Here is a 19,922-nt window from a genome sequence, read left to right as displayed (position 1 = left end):
GCCCTTACCGGGAAGGTGAACCGCTTGCCCCCTCCATGTCATTGGCGTGGGGGTGGGGGTCTGCCCCGGCCATTTAAATAAGCCGTCGCATTTAATATTGCAGCGGCTCTGCTACGTGAGGTCCGCGCGGGCAGACCGCCATTGTTTATAATCCAGCCCAGTGAGTCAGAATTTTATGTAGGGGTTCAAATACTCATCAGAACTTCAGTGTCTTATGAGCATAAATTGAAACCAGGAATGGAGTGGTGCCTTTAAACATTGTCATGCAGGCCCCCAACTGCCAAAAATGAGGCACATTAATTTTGCCACATGGACATTAAACTTCAAATTGTTGCTGGGAAGAAGAGAAGGCCTGATACATGGAATTGCCAGGCCTGGCTGGAAGGACATTTTTTGCATAGTAGCAGACACTGCTTGGAACAAAGGACCAGTCCCTGTTCCCAATACACAGAACAGACATGGTCAGACCAGTTTAGTCACATGACTAACTGGCTGCTGCAGAGTTTGAACTGAGAGTTTTAAATTGGAGAAACAGTGTTTTGAAGACAGAAAGCTCTTGACTCCTGGACTGAAGCAGACCTCCTCTCCTCCTGTCTGCTCTCATCTCTTTCTCACCAGCTTCAAAATCCTTTGAAGACATATGAACCGCAAGAGAGAAAAGTCTCCTACAGGGAACAAGGTTTAAGAAGAATACTGGGCCCCAACGAAAAGCAAGAATTACCTACACGCACGGACTTTACAGTGAGATCGAAGAATCTGAAGCCTTTCCACTTTATTTTTTTCTTCTGCTCTTTTCTATCCCTATCTGCATGTGTGTATCGCATTTGCATGTTAGCATGGGCGTGTCGTGTATCCGTAGGGATCAACCGAATTAGAGTTTAAATTTAAGTTTTAATAAAATTTCACCTTTCTTCTTTAAACCTAAGAAAGCCTATTTGTGCTGGTTTCTTTACCTTATAGTTGGAAAGCGGTGAACAAGCATTCACCAAGGGGGAACTCAAAACACTGAAAACCCTGTTACAGTAAGACCAGGTGAAGGCTGACAGGGAACCCTAGACACCTTTCTCACCTGGTCATAACAAAGTTTTTGTTTATTTCTTTTAATTAACAAACAGGTTGAAGGGTGAAGGGCCACAGTGCAAGTCACCACCGAGGTAGGAAAAGATAGGAGACAAAGGTTAAATCTGGACTTGTACAATAAGATACAAAGCTTTTTGGCTTTCAAAAGCCTGAAGATTATACATGAGGAAATGACTGAGGGAAGTGAGTGTGAGAGGTTCCATTGTCTGAAGTATTGAGAATGAGTGCAAGTAGAAACAGTGCAGTGAATCTTTATTTCAACACAGTGAGGATATAGGGAAGTGAATGAGCAATGCAGGTGGCACATTTAAAACTTGGGAAGAACAAGAAAGTAAAGTTCAGAGGAACATTTTTATAAGCAGGACAGTTACAACCTTACCAGGCTGGTGGAGGGGTTGGACGTATGAACATAACACTGTAAGAACTTGATATGTTCAAGAAGGAGATAGATATATTTCTTAATGCCAAAGGGATCAAGGGATATGGGGAGAAAGCGGGAACAGGGGACTGAATTAGACGATCAGCCATGATCTTTTTTGAATGGCAGAGCAGGCCCAAAGGGCTGAATGGCCTACTTCTTCTATTTTCAATGTTTTCTATGATTCTGCTACTCACACTACCATATAGCAAGATGATACATCAGGAATGGAGCCTCATTACCTCATTATTATATTGTTAAAACCACAAGACTCCGGTTTCAAGCACAGCCCCATACTGCCCTGTTGTTTCTACCTTTACCAATATGGCAGATATTGCATTTCTGATGTGGAATGTGCTTGCTCATGGCGTCCGCCATATTGGACATTAGGTGCCTGTTCTAGACTAGTAAAAATGGTATAGTGCCAACCAATTTCCAGGCCGATATTTCACAATATAACAAAATTTACCCAGTGAATTGCCTTTTGTCTCTTTTAATGCCTTCATTAAACTTCATTAAAGAAGGCCTCAGCATCTTGCGCAGCTCGTTTGCATTTCGTATTTTAGTTGAGTGCTGTGACTTTCGTTAGTCCTGCAGTGAGCATGTACAGGGTGCAGCATTTCCCAGGATGTATCAGTTATGGTTAATGAGCTTTAACTCTCCCAGTGTTCATCACTTTCCAGCAATGTCTACCTGGTTGTTTTTAAGAAGTATATGAAGAAAAGCTGGAATAAAACTTCAAAGCTGAATTCATATAAGATCTATTTAAGATTTTTTTAAAAATCAGATATGTGTGTGAGAGAGCTGCCGAAACAAACAAACATGTAGAGATTTCAAATATCTTGGGCGTGTCATTGCAGCTTTTGTTTATGCTTGAGTTATGACTAATTCACCGTGGGAACTGTATCTTTGTATATAACAGGATTTCAGTTTGTGTGGTTCATGAAAGTGATTTGAATACAAACCAAATAATGATTATGAGTGGGTATTAAACTAAACCTTTATCATGAAAGATAGTCATAGAGTAATTACTGCACAGAAGGAGGCCATTTGGCCCATTAAGTTCATGTTAGCTCTTAGTAAAGCAATCCAGTCAGTCCCATTCTCCTGCACTATCTCCATAGCCCTGAAAGTTTATTTCCCTCAAGTGCCCATATAATCTCCTTTTGAAATCATTCATCATCTCTGTACCCACCACCCTCCGAGGCGGCGAGTTCCAGGTCATTATCATTCGCTGCATAAAAAAGTTCTTCCTCACACCCTCCCTGCATCTCTTGCCCAAAATCTGTGGCCCCTAATCCTTGTACAATCAGTTAATGGGAACATCTTTTCTGTGTCTACCTTATTCATCTGTTGTAATCTTGTACCCCTGTATCAAATCTCTCCTCAATCTTCCTTGATCCAAGGAGCTTCTTCAAACTAACCTGGTAACTAAAATCCCTCATCCCTGGAACCATTCTGATAAATCTCTCCTGCATCCTGTCAAGGACCCTCACATCCCTCCTAAAGTGTGATGACCTAAGCTGGACACAGTATCCTAGTTGTGGCCTAACCAGAGCTTTACAAAAGTTCATAATTTTCCTTCTTTTGTACTCAATACCTCTTTATGAAACCCAAGATTCTATTTGTTTTGCTATTTATTCTCTCAATATGCCCTACCACCTGTTTCTAAAATCATAACCACTGATGTTAAGCTGACCAGCCTATAGCTACTATGAACGTTCTTACACCCTTTCTTGATTAAGGGTGCCACATTTGCCACTCTCCAATCCTCTTGCACCTCTCCAATATTTAGATGGGAAGATTATGGCAAGTCCTTCCGCTATCTTCACCCCCAGTTCCTATAGCCGGCTAGGATGCATGCCATCCGGATCAGGTGACTTATCGACTCTAAGCATAGTCAGCTGTTCCAGTATGTCCTGCTTATCAATTTTCACCCCATCCATTACCTCTACCATCTCCACTTCTATCGATATTTTGTCAGCATCCTCTTCCTTAGCAAACATCAACACAAAGTATTCATTAGGTATTTTAGCCTTGCTCTGCACCTCTAAGCATATATCACCCTATTTATCCCTAATAGAACCTCTTACTACCAATTCATTATTTACATGCCTGTAGAAGATTTTTGGGTTCCCTTTTATGTTAACTGCCATTCTATTCTCATATCTCACTATGCCAGCCTTATTTTCCTCTTCATAACCCCCCTCATCTTGTCGTATTTGGGCTGGTTTTCACTTAAAGAATTCACCTGACTTGCATTATACATCCTCCCCTTTTGTTTCATCACATTCTGTATCTCCTCATCATCCAAGGAGCCCTGGCTTTGGTTCCCCTACTTTTCGCCCTTGTTAGACTGTACCTAGCCTGCACTTGAAGCATCCCCTCCTTAATGATCATCCATTGTTCTGTTACAATTCTTCCTGCCAGTCTTTGGTTCCATTTTATCCTGGCTAGATCCCTTGTCATCCCATTGAAGTTAGCCCTCTTCTAATTTAGACGTTCTACTTTAGATTGTTCCTTGCTCTTCTACATTTTTAATCTAAACCTTATGAAACAATGATCACTCTTACCCAAGTGGTCCCCTACAGACACTTGGTCCGCCTCATTCCCCAGCACCAGATCCAGCAATGCCTCCTTCCTAGTTGGACTGAGACCATACTGGTCAAGGAAATTCTCCTGAACACATTTCAAAAATCCTCCCCCTCCTTTCCCTTTACTCTAACATTATCCTAATTGAGTATTGCTGAAAATAAAGACATGTTGTCGAAGCTTTTCATTTTGTACTCATCAGGACAATCGCAAGAATAATCAATGTAAGGGAAAACTTATACTGCATGAGAAGAGAGTGCTGATTGGTTGGCAAGTGACCTCTGATTGGTAGACACGTTGCCATGGCGAATGCACCAGTTTACAATGACTGACAGTTAACTGCCAAGCTTTGTTTAAAATTTAAACCAGGCAGCTTGACTCTGGTGAAGGCATTGCCCTGAGGAATAAACCAGCGAATGGCTATCACTTATTTTGTTCAGCTGAAACAGGTGCAATGTTTGTACATATTCTTTCTGTTGGCTTCCAATATGCGCAAATGCGCCACACTGCGAGTCCTACTGACAAACGTAAATTGGTTGTCAGTGTAATTCTTAACACACTGAGGATTATTTAGCAAATGTTGTCCAATTGCGGAATCACATCTAATGTTGGGCACTGTGTTTTGAGTTTTGCAAGCATGGGCTGGCTGCCCGTAATACACTGTAAACTGGTGCATTCGCCATGGCAACACCTCTACCAATCAGAATTCACTTGCCAACCAAGCAGCACTCATGCAGTATAAGTTGTTGTTTTCCCTTACATTGGTTATTCTTGCGATTGTCCTGTTGAGTGCAAGATGAAAAGCTTCGACAACATGTCTCTCTTTTCAGCAATACTCAAGTTCAGTGCTACTAAACGATTATTATCCCAATTGATATTGAGGAACTTTATTTACTCAAATATCACCACTCTATAGTTCTTGCAGATCTCTGATTTCCCTTCAGCTTTGTTCCTCTATCTCTCTCTCACTATTTGGAGGCCTATAGAATACCTCCACAAGCGTGATTATACATTTCTTGCTTCTCAACTATAACCAAATGGATTCTGTCTTTGCTTCTTCAATCAGTACTGCCACCACCCCATCTCCCTTTTCTCCTTCTCTGACTTTTCTGAACACTGTATATCGTTGAATATTAAGTCCCATGTCCTCACATTTTTAAACCACATTTCCAATACTGCTACCACATCATAGTCACACAAGGCTATTTGTGCTTGTAGCTCACCAACCTTATTCGCCATACTTTGTGTGTTTACGTCTATGCATCCTAAAGCTGTTTTTGTATTCCTGGTAGTCCTTCTTTGTCCACTCCTACCTAATATGCTACTACTTCCTTCTTTGGTACTATCTGCCACACTCACTCCTTTATGCACCTTATTCCTCTTTTCTACTTCTATGTGCTGGTGCCCACCCCCCTGCCAATTTAGTTTAAACCCTCCACAACCACACTAGTGAACCTCCCCGTGAGGACATTGTCCCAGTTCTGTTGAGGTGCAACCTGTCCCTTTTGAATAAGTGCCACCTGCCCCAAGAATCTGAAGCTCTCCCTCTTGCAGAATATTCTGCACCCTCTCCATGATGTCCTTTACCCTGGCACCAGGGAGCAACACACTATGCAGGGCTGACGATGGTTACAGAACTGCCTACCTGTCACCCTAACTATGGAATGTCCTTTTATGATTGCGTTTCTACTCGTTGCTGTTCCCGCCTGTACAATCCCATGCCCACTGGTGCCATGGTATGGACTGCACTCCAAGATCTTATCACTGCCGGCAGTCTCCAGTGCTGAGTACCGGTTTGAGTGAGGCACACACCCCGAAGACTCCTGCATCTCCTGCCTCTTTCTACTCTTCTGGATGGACACCCACCTGCTATCCTGAACTCTGTCTGCCTATAAGGTGACCACCTTTTGGGACGTATGATCTAGGAAACTCTCATCCTTCCTGATGCTCTGCCGTGACTCCAGCTGCCACTCAAGCTCGGAATTCCTGAGCTCGAGCTCACGTAGCTGCAGACACTTCCTACACACGTGGTCCCCCAAAACACAGGAAGCATGCTGAAATTCTTACATGGCGCAGGAATTGCAAGCAACAGGTATCAGCTGCCCATCCATGATCTAAAATAACTCGATTCCCTCTTTTAGAATTGTTAGTACATTATTGAACCTATTAATTTTAATTAATGCCTCGACCAGCTCTGCGCTAATACCCTTTATTAATTCACTTACTGTTATGCTTTCCCCATTCATGCTGTCGATACTTTTAGTTCTTTTTTCCTTGCTTCCTGATGCTCTCAGTCACTCCACTTTACTGCTCGGTCCTTGAACTCCTTCAGCCATGTGTTCCTCTCCTTGGGGCTCTCCAAACAACCAATCTCATATCTGCTGCCCTCGCTTTTCTTGTTGTTTGGTTCTTGCAGTGCTTGCTCTGTCCCCCGATGACTCCTACGAGCTCGATCTCTGACTCCTGCTGACTCCCCACCACCACTTTTATCTGTTGCTCTCCGGCACTGTTTTCCCTTGGGCTCGTTCTCTGTTCATTTTTTAATTTCAGAAGCACAGCAAGTTGAGTGAGAAAGAGCCAGTGAAGTTATCTCTCATCATTCTTATGAGTTCTTGTTTTCTTTTCCCAAAATGAATAACAAATAAATGAGTTGAATTTTGGGAGGCTTTTCACACAAACGAAAGCTCGGATTAGCATCACCTGTGTTTTGTTATTAATCAGAAAATGTAGTAACAGTGAAGATAGAGAGGTACTGGACTCCAGGAACTGAATTCATTGCAGACATCTCTTAGAAAAAGTGCTGCCAGAATTGGGATCTCCAGAAGTTTCTGCCTGCCTCTCTCAGTCCTCCCAATTCCATTCTCTGTTATCTTCCCGTCACTGCTGATGAACCAAAAGGGTCTACCAATAAGACAAATTCCACACTCCAACCACCACCCCCCCCCCCCCCCCCCCGCCCCCGCTCCCGCTCCCGCTCTAAATCTCAGATTCTCAACTGTGGTGCCAGAGCATTTGTCACCTCCCACCTCCATGCTGTGAAAGCTAAGTACACTGGAGGCCTATTGATAGCTTGTCCACCTGGCCATTCTGCACGGTCAGCTTCTCTAGTGAACATCAGCAGGTTGTTTGACTGCAGAAGGCATCCTTGATAACTTCACTCCTGTTCTTGGCCAATGTCGGCACTTGTGCTCTTCTCAGCCAGGGTTTGCCATTACCAGTATGTAGGGGTAAATTCCGGCTTATTTTCCCTTTGGTCAGAAGAGGTACCTCAGGTGATTTCTCCTTCCCCTCCCACAGCAAGTCACAAGTCACATTCGCGCCATGTAAATGCCAGGCAGTGATCTTCTCAAGAGCACAAGAAATAGAAGCAGAAGTAGACCATGTGGCCCATCAAGCCTGCTCCGCCATTCAGTCCGATCATGGCTGATCTTGGGCTTCAGTTCCACTTTCCTGTCCATTCCCCATATCCCTTGCTTCCCTGAGAGACCAAAAATCTATCTATCCCAGCCTTAAATGTATTCAATGATGACGCAAAACAGCATCTAACCATCTCCCATTGACATTCAATGGCATTACCATAGCTGAATCTTCAACCATGAACATCTTGGGGGTTACCATTGACCAGAAAATTAACTGGTTGAGCCACATAAATACCGTGGCTACAAGAGCGGGTCAGAGGCTAGGAATCCTGTGGCGAGTAACTCACCTCCAGACTCCCCAAAGCCTGTCCACCATCTACAAGGCACAAGTCAGGAGTGTGTTGGAATACTCTTCACTTGCCTGGATGGGTGCAGCTCCAACAACACTCAAGAAGCTCAAACACCATCCAGGACAAAGCGGCCCGCTTGATTGGTACTTCGTTCACAAACATTCATTCCTTCCACCACTGAAGCACAGTGGCAGCAGTGTGTACCATCAACAAGATGCATGGCAGCAATGCACTAAGGCACCTTCTACCACCTAGAAGGACAAGGGCAGCAAATGCATGGGAACACCACCACCTGCAAGTTCCCCTCCAAGCCACACACCATTCTGACTTGGAACTATATCACCATTCCTTCACTGTCACTGGGTCAAAATCCAGGAAATCCTTCCTGAACTGCACTGTGGGTGTACCTACACCAGATGGACTGTAGCAGTTCAAGAAGGCAGCTCACCACCACCTTCTCAAGCGCAGTTAGGGATGGGCAACATAAAATGCTGGCTTTGCCTGTGATGCCTATGAACAAATAAAATAAAGCCCAGATGAACTGATGAAATCAACTAATTTGATGCAAGCTGGGCATTAAACAGAGGGAAGTTCTGCATGTTTTACTCCCAACCATTAACCCAATTATTATACTCCCACCTTAGTGTTGATGAGTTTGGCCAACAATCTGACAAGTTGAGACCACCTCTTACAGGCTGGTAGTCTCACTGCACGCTGGGTGCAACATCACCCCAGCTGTTGTGAAGCCCATTTGAAAATTCCCAAACTAGTGACTGACTGAGAGCTTTGGATACAATTGGAACTTTTTAAATGTTGGGATGGAAGCGACGTCCCTCTTGACTCTTAATAACGTGGAAAAACCAGCCACCCCGACAACAGAGCTCTGCTCATTTCCCCAACATTCCTTTATGGCTGAATGTAGTGTGAGACACAGCTGTCAGTGTAACCTGGGTCTGCAGCTGCATATTGCAATATCCAGGGAACTCTCTCTTTTAGTGTGAGCACTGTGACATTGAGAGCCTAATGGCAGTTTCATTACGTTCGATTATAATTATAATTTCTTTCCAGCCCTGCCTTAATTTTACTGAAGAATAACTCATTCTTTTTTTAAAAAACTAATTTTTTAGTCATGGAATTAACTTTGCAGATTATAAAGAACCGGTTTCACAGCTGAGAGGGTTTCAGCCTTCGCCATTGCTTTTGCTTGACACTGGGGTAGCAGGTGCTGAAGATGTGTTTCCTGCGCGTGGTTCTTCAATCTGAATAGGTTTTGCATAAACACACACAATTAATATCTAATTCCTGGTGCTATTTTCTACAATTAGTTTGGAAGAGTATGACCCATTGGACTGGATAAATAGAGTAACCAGTTTGAGTTACTTTCAGAAATCTATTTGTCATTCAATACCAGATAAAGTGTCCACTTTGTGTCAATAGAACAGATGTATTGCTTGGATGATCTATCTATTCATTTCAAAATATTGCAGACACTCGGAGACATAACTTGGTATATGTCTTGGTATCTGGGTGCCGCTGCCAAGCATTTGTTGCCTATCCCTAGTTGAGCTGTCTTCTCGAATCACTGCAGTCCATGTGGTGAAGATGCTGTTACACTGCTGTTAAGTAGGGAGTTCCAGGAACTTGACCCAGTGACGCTGAAGAAATGGTGATATATTTCCAAGTCAGGATGGTCTATGACTTTGGAGGGGAACTGGGAGGTCATGGTGTTCCAATGCACTTGCTGCCCTTGTTCTTCCAGGTGGTGGAGGTTGCAGGTTGGGAAGGTGCTGTCAAAGGAGCCTTGGTGAGTTGCTGCAGTGCATCTTGTAGATGGTACACACTGCTGCCACTGTACGTCAGTGGTGGAGGGAGTGAATGTTGAAGGTGATGGATGAAGTGACAATAAAATGGGCTGCTTTGCCCTGGATGATGTCTGGATTCTGGAATATGTTTGCAGCTGCACTCATTCAGGCAGTTGAGAATATTCCATCAGACATATGACTTGTGCCAATGAAAAATCACATCCATAATAGTTGAACGATGGGAAATAGAGTTTTTGATAGGCGGTGTAGGTAGGACACACATTTGTTACAGAGGAGCTGTTTCCATATGAAAGACTCTCATTCTTCCCCAAAAAGGGAGTAGGAAAGAGAGTTTTTTTTCTAATGTGAATATGCCTTGCCTAATTTATATCTAAATCTTGCTGTTGGTTCATTCTGCCTATTACCCTGTCAGGTTCAGAAGGATGATCATGCGTGATCTGAATTGGGTGTCAGTCTATGTTAGACACCCACCATAACATTGTCCTCTAACACAAAGTCTGGTGTTCGAAGATATGAACATATGAATTCGGAGCAGTAGGCCACTCGACCCCTCGAGCTTGCTCCGCCATTCAATCAGTTCATGGCCGAACTGATTACTCCACATTTCCACCTACCCCCGATAACCTTCCCCCTTGCTTGTGAGGAATCTACCTACCTGTCTTAAAAGTATTCAAAGAGTCTGCTTCCACTGCCTTTTGAGGAAGAGAATTCCAAAGATTCATGACCCTCAGAGAAATAAATTTCTCCTCATCTCTGGCTTAAAAGGGCGACTCCTTATTTTTAAACAGCGACTCCTAGTTCTAGATTCTCCCACAAGGGGAAACATCCTTTCCACATCCACCCTGTCAAGACCCCTCAGGATCTTATACATTTCAATCAAGTGGCCTCTTATGCTTCTAAATTCCAGCGGATACAAGCCTAGCCTGTCTAATCTTTCCTTGTAAGACAGGCCACCCATTCCAGTTATTAGTCTAGTAAACCTTCTCTGTACTGCCTCCAACACGTTTACATCCTTCCTTAAATAAGGAGACCAATACTGTACACAGTACTCCAGATGTGGTCTCACCAATGCCCTGTATCGCTGAAGCATAACCTCCCTACTTTTGTGTTCAATTCCCCTCACAATAAACGATAACATTCTATTAGCTTTCCAAATTACATGCTGTACCTGCATACTAACCTTTTGCGATTCATGCACGAGGACACCCAGATCCCTCTGCATCTCAAAGCTCTGCAATCTCTCACCATTTAGATAATATGCTTCTTTTTTATTCTTCCTGCCAAAGTGGACAAAGTCCCACTTTCCCGCATTATACTGGTCTTTGCCCACTCACTTAACCTGTCTCTCTCCCTTTGTAGCCTCCTTATGCCCTCTTCACAAGTTTCCTACCTATCTTTGTGTCATCAACAAATTTAGCAACCATACCTTCGGTCCCTTCATCTAAGCCATTTATATAAATTATAAAAAGTTGAGACCCCAGCACAGATCCCTGTGGCACACCACTCGTTACATCTTGTCAACCAGACAATGACCCATTTATGCCTAATCTCTGTTACCTGCCAGCTAACCAATCTTCTTTCCATGCCAATATATTACCCCCTACACCATGAGCTTTTATCTTCTGCAATAACCTTTGATGTGGCACCTTATCAAATGCCTTCTGGAAATCTAAGTACCATACATCCACCGGTTCCCCTTTATCCAGAACACATGTAACTCCCTCAAAGAATTCCAATAAATTAGTTAAACATGATTTCCCTTTCACTAAACCATGTTGACTCTGCCTGATTACCTTGAATTTTTTTAAATGCCCTGCTATAACATCTTTAATAATAGCTTCTAACATTTTCCTTAAGACAGATGTTAAGCTAACTGGCCTGTAGTTTCCTGCTTTCTGTCTCCCTCCCTTTTGAATAAAGGAGTTGCATTCACTATTTTCCAATCTAAAGGAACCTTTCCCGAATCTAGGGAATTTTGGAAAATTAACACGAACGCATCAACTATCTCACTAGCCCTTTTAACACCCTAGGATGAAGTCCAAGAGGACCCAAGGACTTGTCAGCCTGCAGCTCCAACAATTTGCTCAGTACCATTTCCCTGGTGATTGTAATTTTCTTGAGTTCCTCCCTCCATTCCATTTCCTGACTTACAGCTGATACTGGGATGTTACTTGTATCCTCAATAGTGAAGACCGATGCAAAATATCTGTTCAATTCATCTGCCATCTTCTTCTTATCCATTACCATTCCCCAGACTCACCTTCTACAGGACCAATGCTCACTCTTTTCTTTTTAAATATCTGGAGAAACTCTTACTATCTGTCTTTATATTTCTAGCTAGCTTTCTCTCGTACTCTAATTTTACCTTCCTTATCAATCTTTTAGTTGTTCTTTGCTGTGTTTTATATTCTGTCTGATCTTCTGACCTGCCTCCCATCTTTGCGTAATTATATGCTTTTTCTTTAAGTTTGATATTATCTTTAACTGTTTTAGTTAGCCACGGATAGCGGGTCCCACCTTGGAATTTTTCATTCTCATTGAAGTGTATCTATTCTGTATATTCTGAAAGATCCCCTTAAATGTCTACCACTGCAACCTTATTGACCTATCCTTTAACCTGCTTTGCCAGTTCACTTTAGCTAGCTCTGCTTTCATGCCCTCATAATTGCCCTCATTTAAGTTTAAAATACTAGTCTTGGACCAACTCTTCTCTCCCTCAAACTGAATGTAAAATTCGACATATTATGATCACTGCTATCTAGGAGCGCCTTAACTATGAGGTCATTAATTATTCCTATCACATTGCACAATACCAGGTCTAGTATAGCCTGCTCTCTTGTTGGCTCCAGAATGTATTGTTCCAAGAAATTATCCCGAAAACATTCCATGTACTCCTCATCTAGGCTACCTCTGTCCATCTGATTTTTCCAGTCTATATGTAGATTAAAATCCCCCATGATTATCGCTGTACCTTTCTGACAAGCTTCCATTATTTCTTCCTTTATACCCCGTCCCACAGTGTGGTTAATGTTAGGTGGTCTGTACACCGCTCCCACAAGTGACTTGTCTTTATGATTTCTCACCTCTACCCAAACTGCTTCTACATCCTGGTCTCCTGAACTTAGGTTATCCCTGTCCATTGCGTTAATACCATCATTAACTAACAGAGCTACCCCTCCACCTTTTCCTAGCTTCCTGTCCTTCCTAAATGCCATGTACCCTTCAGTATTCAGGTCCCAATCTCTGTCGTCCTGCAGCCATGTCTCTGTAATGGCTATCAGATCGTACTTATTTATTTCTATTTGCACTCTTAATTCATCTGTTTTGTTTCGAATGCTACATGCATTCAGATACAGCGCCTTTAGTTGTGTCCTTTTATCATTTTTGTAACCTCTCACCTTATCTGTTGATTTACTCTTAGATTTGTACGCTCTGTTCCTTCCTGTCACAGTCTGTTTATCATTTCTCATATTGATACCTTTCTCTCTTGCCTGGTCTCTACTCCTTGATTTACCATATCTTCCCAAATTTGATCCCTTGCCCCCACTACTCAGTTTGAAACCCTCTCTACTTCACTAGTTATGCAGCTCGCTAGAACACTGGCCCCAGCACGGTTCAGGTGTAGAACGTCCCAACAGTACAGCCACTACTTTCCACAGTACTGGTGCCAGTGCTCCACAAACCGGAACTCACATCTATCACACCAGTCTTTGAGCCACGCATTCCTTTCTCTAATCTTCTTTGCCCTATGCCAATTTGTACGTGGCTGAAGTAATAATCCAGAGATTATTACCTTTGAGGTTCTGCATCATAATTTGGCACCTAGTTCCTCATACTGACTATGCAGAACCTTATTCTTTGCCCTGCCTGTGTCATTGGTACCTAAATGGACCACGACAACTGGATCCTCCCCTTCCCATTGTAAGTTCCTCTCCAGCCCTGAGCAGATGTCCCAAACCCTGACACTGGGCAGGCAACACAGCCGTCTGACTCTTGGTCTTCGCTGCAGAGAACAGCGTCAAACCCCCTAACTATACTGTCCCCTACCTTCCTTTTTTTCTCCCTCCACTTGAATGGCTTCCTGTACCATTGTGCCATGGTCAGGTTGCTCATCCACCCTGCAATCCCCACTCTCATCCAAACAAGCTGAAAGAACCTCAAACCTGTTGGATAACCACAAAGGCTGAGGTTCCTGCACTCCTGCCCTCTGGGTCCCCTTAACTGCCTCAGCTGCAGCCACACTCTCCTGTCCCTGACCACTGACCAAATCAGAAGAACCCATCCTAAGGGGTGTGACCGCCACCTGGTACAAAATGTCCAGGTAACTTTCCCCCCCCTTGATGTATTGCAGTGTCTGCAGTTTGGACCCCAGTTCAATGACTGAGCCGAAACACTTTGAGCTGTAAATACTTACTGCAGACATATTTGCCCTGGATCACACTGGCATCCAGGAGCTCCCACATGCTGCAGCCGTGACACATCACCTGTCCTGCCATCCTTAATGTGTTTTAATTGACTACTGAATTATTTTATTCAATTATTTATTTTATTTTCCTTTTTAAAAATATATTTCATTAACCTTACCACTAGTTCCTTTACTATTTTAAATTCTAGGATTAGAATGGACCTTAATCACTGACCAGATATTAACTAAACAGGTAGCTTCTTCCCTGCTCTCGCTGTCTGATGCAGTGTCAGTGCATTGATTCATCACCATGGTGGCACTTCAATCGCAGTCTCTTTCTCCTTCACATTTGTGAAAGGAATTGCTCCGTCTCTCATAATAAATATAGAAATATATCTTCTGTATGATCTCAATATTTATTGCTTTTTTTTTGGTATGGTTCTATTATGGTAAGTAGTGTCAGTTTTGATCAATCTGATCATTCGTTACTTCTACTGGACCTGTTTGTGCTAACTGGGACTCTCTTGACAGCAAGTGAGTTAGATCACTGGATTTGGTTGACCTCTCTGGCTGCAGTACTAGTTTCGGTCACTCCCCCAGCTCCAGTACCAGCGGCTGTAATTCTGCTTGTTGACACTGAGTTACTGGACAGTTGGTTTAAAATTAAAGATAAGGACCAAGCTAAGCCCAGAGCCCTACCCAGAATTAAAACTCCTTTGGTCAATCATAGTTTGAACTATCATAGCTCTTTTTAGAGAACATGCAAAGTGATCGGCAGGAGAAGAAAAGCTGGTCCACCAAAGCCTGCCCCATCGGCATTGTGACCAGACAGTTCTTATTGGGATAATCTGTAAGATTCTCTGCTCTGTGGGGAAAGAGAATAAAAAGGAAAATTAGAATGAGATGAATATTGTAGCTGTAAATCCTTTGACATTCTGCTTTATTTCTCACCTGACTAGTGACTTAAGTACACTGGAGTGTCTCTGTGGGAGAGCTAAATCCGTTTTTGTGGAATAAAGACTAGAGTTGGAAGAAGAATAGCAACAATCAAATGGCTGTGGAGATGTGTTTTGCAGAATGCAGTGCTCAGAAATAGGCACTTTGCATGACATCCTGTAAAGCAATGGATTAGAAAGCTGTTCAGTAACCTCTACAACCTTGACTCAAATGACGTGGCCTGAAATAAGTTTGGGCAGACTTGACTTGTTACTTATTTGATGTGGGCCTACAATACAAAATCGCCAGCAAGTTGTAACTGTTGACAGTCTTGCTGCAAGAGGATTGTTAGGATGACAAGTGTGCAAAAATATTGCATTGGTTCAGTTGGGTGTGTTAATCTGTTAATTGTTATCAATGGTTTGATTATATGCAGTTGGAGGGTGTTAATTGGGGTCTTAGTTGAGCACTGAGAAGCAGATACTCACTGAGACTGGGGGGGGGGTGGTTTGAGTGTTGAGCTACGTGTTTGTAATCCTTTTATTCTGCACAATAAAGGTGAAATCGAGTAAATATCAGCGCCAGCATTATCCTTCCATAACAAGATTTTTGGAGTTTAACAGGGTGTGCTCTTCAAAAGCTAGGGTGGAAGTATATTGTTGGGGTAAAGTGAGAGGACTGTCTCCCTTTTATCTAGCCTGTTACAGACCTGTCCTGGTTGAATGGACACTGAAGTCAAAAATATTGTATTCCCCAGCGCTCTGATCCCTCACCTGGGATGAATCCCAACACCCCCCGCCCCCCCCATACAAACCCATTAGATCTGCACACATGCAGAAGTTTTTTTAAGATCAGAATGAAACCTCTGATCAATCGGACAATGCGTCCAATTTCCCGTGTGAACTGCCTACTCTTTCACCTTGGATCATTTGTGTGTGAACTGACTCTTAACAATTGTTAAATTTGTTACTGTTTCACATCTAGTTTGACAACTATAGTTCATTCATCCATGCCATCTCTGGCACAGCTTGTTCTTCTGGCCAGGTGCCATCTATTGATAACTCAGTGGTTGATTCTCTTCCATCACCCACAGGTTTTCCAGGCGGCAATCCTCAGGTTCTGAATAACTTTCTCTCACTGACTCCACCTCTTGCGGTAAGCACAAATCATTTAAATTTCACTTAAAGAGGCTCTTTGTCCATAACAGTCACTAGGATATACTGCAGTTCCTTCATTAAATGTTGCAGAGCATTATAGGAATATAGAGATAGCTGGGGAAAAAAGACCAAGGTCAATCTAGTTCACTCTTCTATCATCCTTCTAGTTACATGATACTACGAGAATAGGGTTCTTGACTTATCAAAGCAATCTATGTCAAATAGTCTACAACAGGCCCAGACACGAGAAGAAAACCTCCAGGGGTGGAGAGCTTTGGGAACCATAGGTCCAAAGTCACCTTTCCTCCCAAGCATGTTACACTTACCACATGTGTCTCACATACTAGCTATTAATACCTATCCCTAGTCATGGCACACAAGGACTGTGTGTAGATGTACTTACTGGTATGTGCACAATCTTGACTAATTGTGTTCTCATATATTAAATTCTCTCACGATTGCTTTGAAATCTGTGAAAGTGATAAAGGAATAGTGCTATTACATTATGGTGTGGAAGCTGTTACTAGATTACAAACCCCATCTTGTAGTCTGGATGGAACCTAATTTTAACCTTGATAAAGAGTGATTGTTATGTCTCCATCCAGATGTAGCATCAGTATGATGATGTTTAGGCCCTCGGCAATGCTTAATTTGTGTAAATAAGGAGTTAAGATTCGATGGACCCCAGATCAAACTGGAATGTCCCTTGCTGGAGTAGGAGATCTTGCTGTACTTTAATAATTAAGTTGGGGACCTAACTCTGGATTAATACTATAATCAGCAACTGTATAGTTCCAATGGAAGCCTAAATGGTCAAGTGAAATTTCATTGCATTCATTTTGGAAGGATGCTTACAGGCAGTCATCTCTGTTCTAATAATAGAAACTTCAAGATGTTCCCCTGGGTCCCCCTGTACTCTTTTCAAACTTGAATTTTAGACCCGAATCATGGTAACAACAGAGAAGCTGAACAAATGTGAGACTTATTTCCTAGGGTTGATGGGCACTCAATTCCCAACATACTCCCGTTCAGCTGTATTTGTCCTGTGATTCCCCGATTACCCCGACTTCAGTTAAGAAGTAAGATTTTGGGAGGGGCAAGCAGTCTGAAAACGGTTGGGTATTCTGTGTTTGGGTGCATGAGTAAGAAGCCTTTTTTAATTATTGGGAAACCTAGGCAAAAGGTCAAAGTTGATGTGGAAAACGCATCGAAGATGAGATAAATAAAGAAGTCTTGGCTGGCTAAGAACATGCTTTGGGATTTAAAATCCTGAAGTCTGTTGGAGGATGAAGAGACTGAAGGAGGTGCATGTGCCTCAGTTTACAGGTTATGGGAAAGAATTGGTCAGTGTTGGAGGTGGTGAGCTTGCAGGGAGCAGAAAGAGTGTGAAGCCCAGTGGATTTATACCTTTGAGTGAAGGAAGTTTGGAGGATGGGGGTTACAATAGAATCAGAAGGAGGCCACTTGGCCCATCATGTCTGCGCCAGCCGAAAAACGAGCCACCCAGCCTGTTCCCACCTTTCAGTATTTGGTCCGTAGCCCTGCAGGTTACGGCACTTGAGGTGCATATCCAGACACCTTTTAAATGAGTTGAGGGTCTCTGCCTCAACTACCCTTTCAGGCAGTGAGTTCCAGACCCCCAACCACCTTCTGGGTGAAAAAATGTTTCCTCATCTCCCCTCTAATCTTTCTACCAATCACTTTAAATCTATGCCCCCTAGTCATTGACCCCTCTGCTAAGATAAATAGGTCCTTCACATCTACTCTATCCAACACCCTCACAATTTTGTACATTTCAATCAAATCTCCTCTCAACCTTTTCCGTTCCAAGGAGAACAACCCCAACCTATCCAATCTTTCCTCATAGCTGCATTTTCCAGTCCCGGCGACATCCTCATAAATCTTCTCTGTACCGTCTGTTGTGCAATTACATCCTTCCACTAATGAGGTGACCAGAACGGCACACAGTACTCAAATTGTGGCCTCACCAATGATTTATACAGTTCCAGCATAACCTCCCTGCTCTTATATTCTATACCTCGGCTAATAAAGGAAAGGATTCCATATGCCTTCTTAACCACCTTATCGACCTGTTCTGCTACTTTCAGGGATCTGTGGAGATTCACTCCAATGTCGCTCACTTCCTCTACATTTCTCAGTATTCTCCCATTAATTGTATATTCCTTTGCCTTGTTTGACCTCCCCAAATGCAACACCTCACGCTTCTCCAGGTTGAATTCCATTTGCCACTTTTTTGCCCACCTGACCAGTCCATTGATATCTCCCTGCAGTCTACAGCTATCCTCATTGCTATCAACCACATGGCCAATTTTTTTTGTCGTCTGCAAACTTCTTGATTATGCCCCCTACATTTACATCCAAGTCGTTAATATATACCACAAAAAGCAGGGGACCCAGTACTGAGCCCTGCAGAAAGCCACTGGAAAAAGCCCTCCAGTCGCTAAAACACCCATCAACAATTACCCTTTGTTTCCTGCCACTGAGCTAATTTTGTATCCACCTTGCTACATTTCCTTGGATCCCATGGGCTTTTTTTAACCAGTCTGCTAGGTGGGACCTTGTCAAAATCCTTGCTGAAATCCATGTTGACGACATCAACTACACTACTCTCATCAATCCTCCTTGTTAGTTCTTCAAAAAAATTCGATCAGGTTAGTCAGACAAGATCTTCCCTTCACAAATCCATGCTGACTATCCTTGGTTAATCTGTGCCCTAAGTGGCAGTTTATCCTGTCTCTCAGAATTGATTCCAATAATTTGCCCACTGCTGAGGTTAGACTGACGGGCCTGTAATTATTTGGTCTATCCCTTGCTCCCTTTTTAAACAAAGGTACAAAGTTAGCAGTTTTCCAATCCTCCGGCACCACATCTGTATCCAGTGAGGACTGGAAAATGATGGACAGTAATTACTGATTAAAATAATGGTCATGTGTACATGGGATTTAGCAAGAATCCAGGATTCTCAAAGTATGGAGCTAGAGAGTTGTCCCTTGGAGGTGGTAGTCTCCTTGCCTAGACAGTGAGTGATTTCAGAGCCAAGCCTGATATTGCCCTGTTTCACTGTCCCACCTGCACACTTCCAGTAGGAGTCCCTGGATAGCCATCTGGTGCAGCAACCCTGGTTGAATATACTCTCTAGAGCTCATGTCCATGGTATTGCCCTCTATCGCTGCCATAAAGTGAGATTTAAATCTGAATGGTCAGCTACTCATTGGATAAACTGGGTGAACCAAGGGGGGGAGTTAGCTACAGAAACCTTTGCGTCAGTATCCCTCGCTATGCCAGTCTGCCATCCATATTAACTCAGCAAACCATACTGCTTGTGAAACACTGTGTTGCTGTAAAATGAAAAGAATAATTATAAAACTATGGAGTATAAATACTCTCAATGACTTAGTGCACATGAATATTGCTGCATTTGTTTCATATCTGGTGATCTGAAAGAATGTTTTCTTTTGAATGTTCTAACTTGGCTCCTGTCACCCTGGGACTTGATCAATAACATCTTTTGAAGGTAATTCTGAAGCACTGAATTATCATTCTGTGATGTGAAGTGTTGGGTTGTTGTCAAGGAGCACACAAAGCTTTCAAAGGTCAGTCGAAAGGCTGACATTTCTTTTAATTGTGCAGTGTGAAAAATTAACGTGCAGGCCGAAGGCTGAACTTAGCCTGTTGTAGGCCCCGGTGGCAGACCTGGAAATGGACACTGTCCCGGTTAGTTATATGGGCGGCTGGCCCACCGTGATCATGAGTTGCACAGCCAATTATAATAATGGAGGCG

General features: G+C 43.0%; 1 protein-coding gene across 2 annotated transcripts in view; it reads left to right on the top strand.

Annotated features, from left to right (window-relative positions):
* LOC137379721 (contactin-1-like) overlaps positions 1-19,922 on the top strand; it is a 934,724-nt gene that overhangs the window by 136,920 nt on the left and 777,882 nt on the right. The window contains exon 3 of one of the 2 annotated variants that reach the window (XM_068050987.1): positions 16,057-16,118. The exons of the other annotated variant lie outside the window; for it this stretch is intronic. The gene's annotated coding sequence lies outside the window, so the exon portion shown is untranslated. The remainder of the gene's footprint in view (positions 1-16,056; positions 16,119-19,922) is intronic. 2 annotated transcript variants of the gene reach the window in all.

The sequence above is a fragment of the Heterodontus francisci genome, chromosome 18, assembly GCF_036365525.1.
Source record: "Heterodontus francisci isolate sHetFra1 chromosome 18, sHetFra1.hap1, whole genome shotgun sequence".
NCBI lineage: Eukaryota > Metazoa > Chordata > Chondrichthyes > Heterodontiformes > Heterodontidae > Heterodontus > Heterodontus francisci.
The sequence above is the reverse complement of the archived record's forward strand: the minus strand, read 5'-3'. Positions and strand labels throughout refer to the sequence as shown.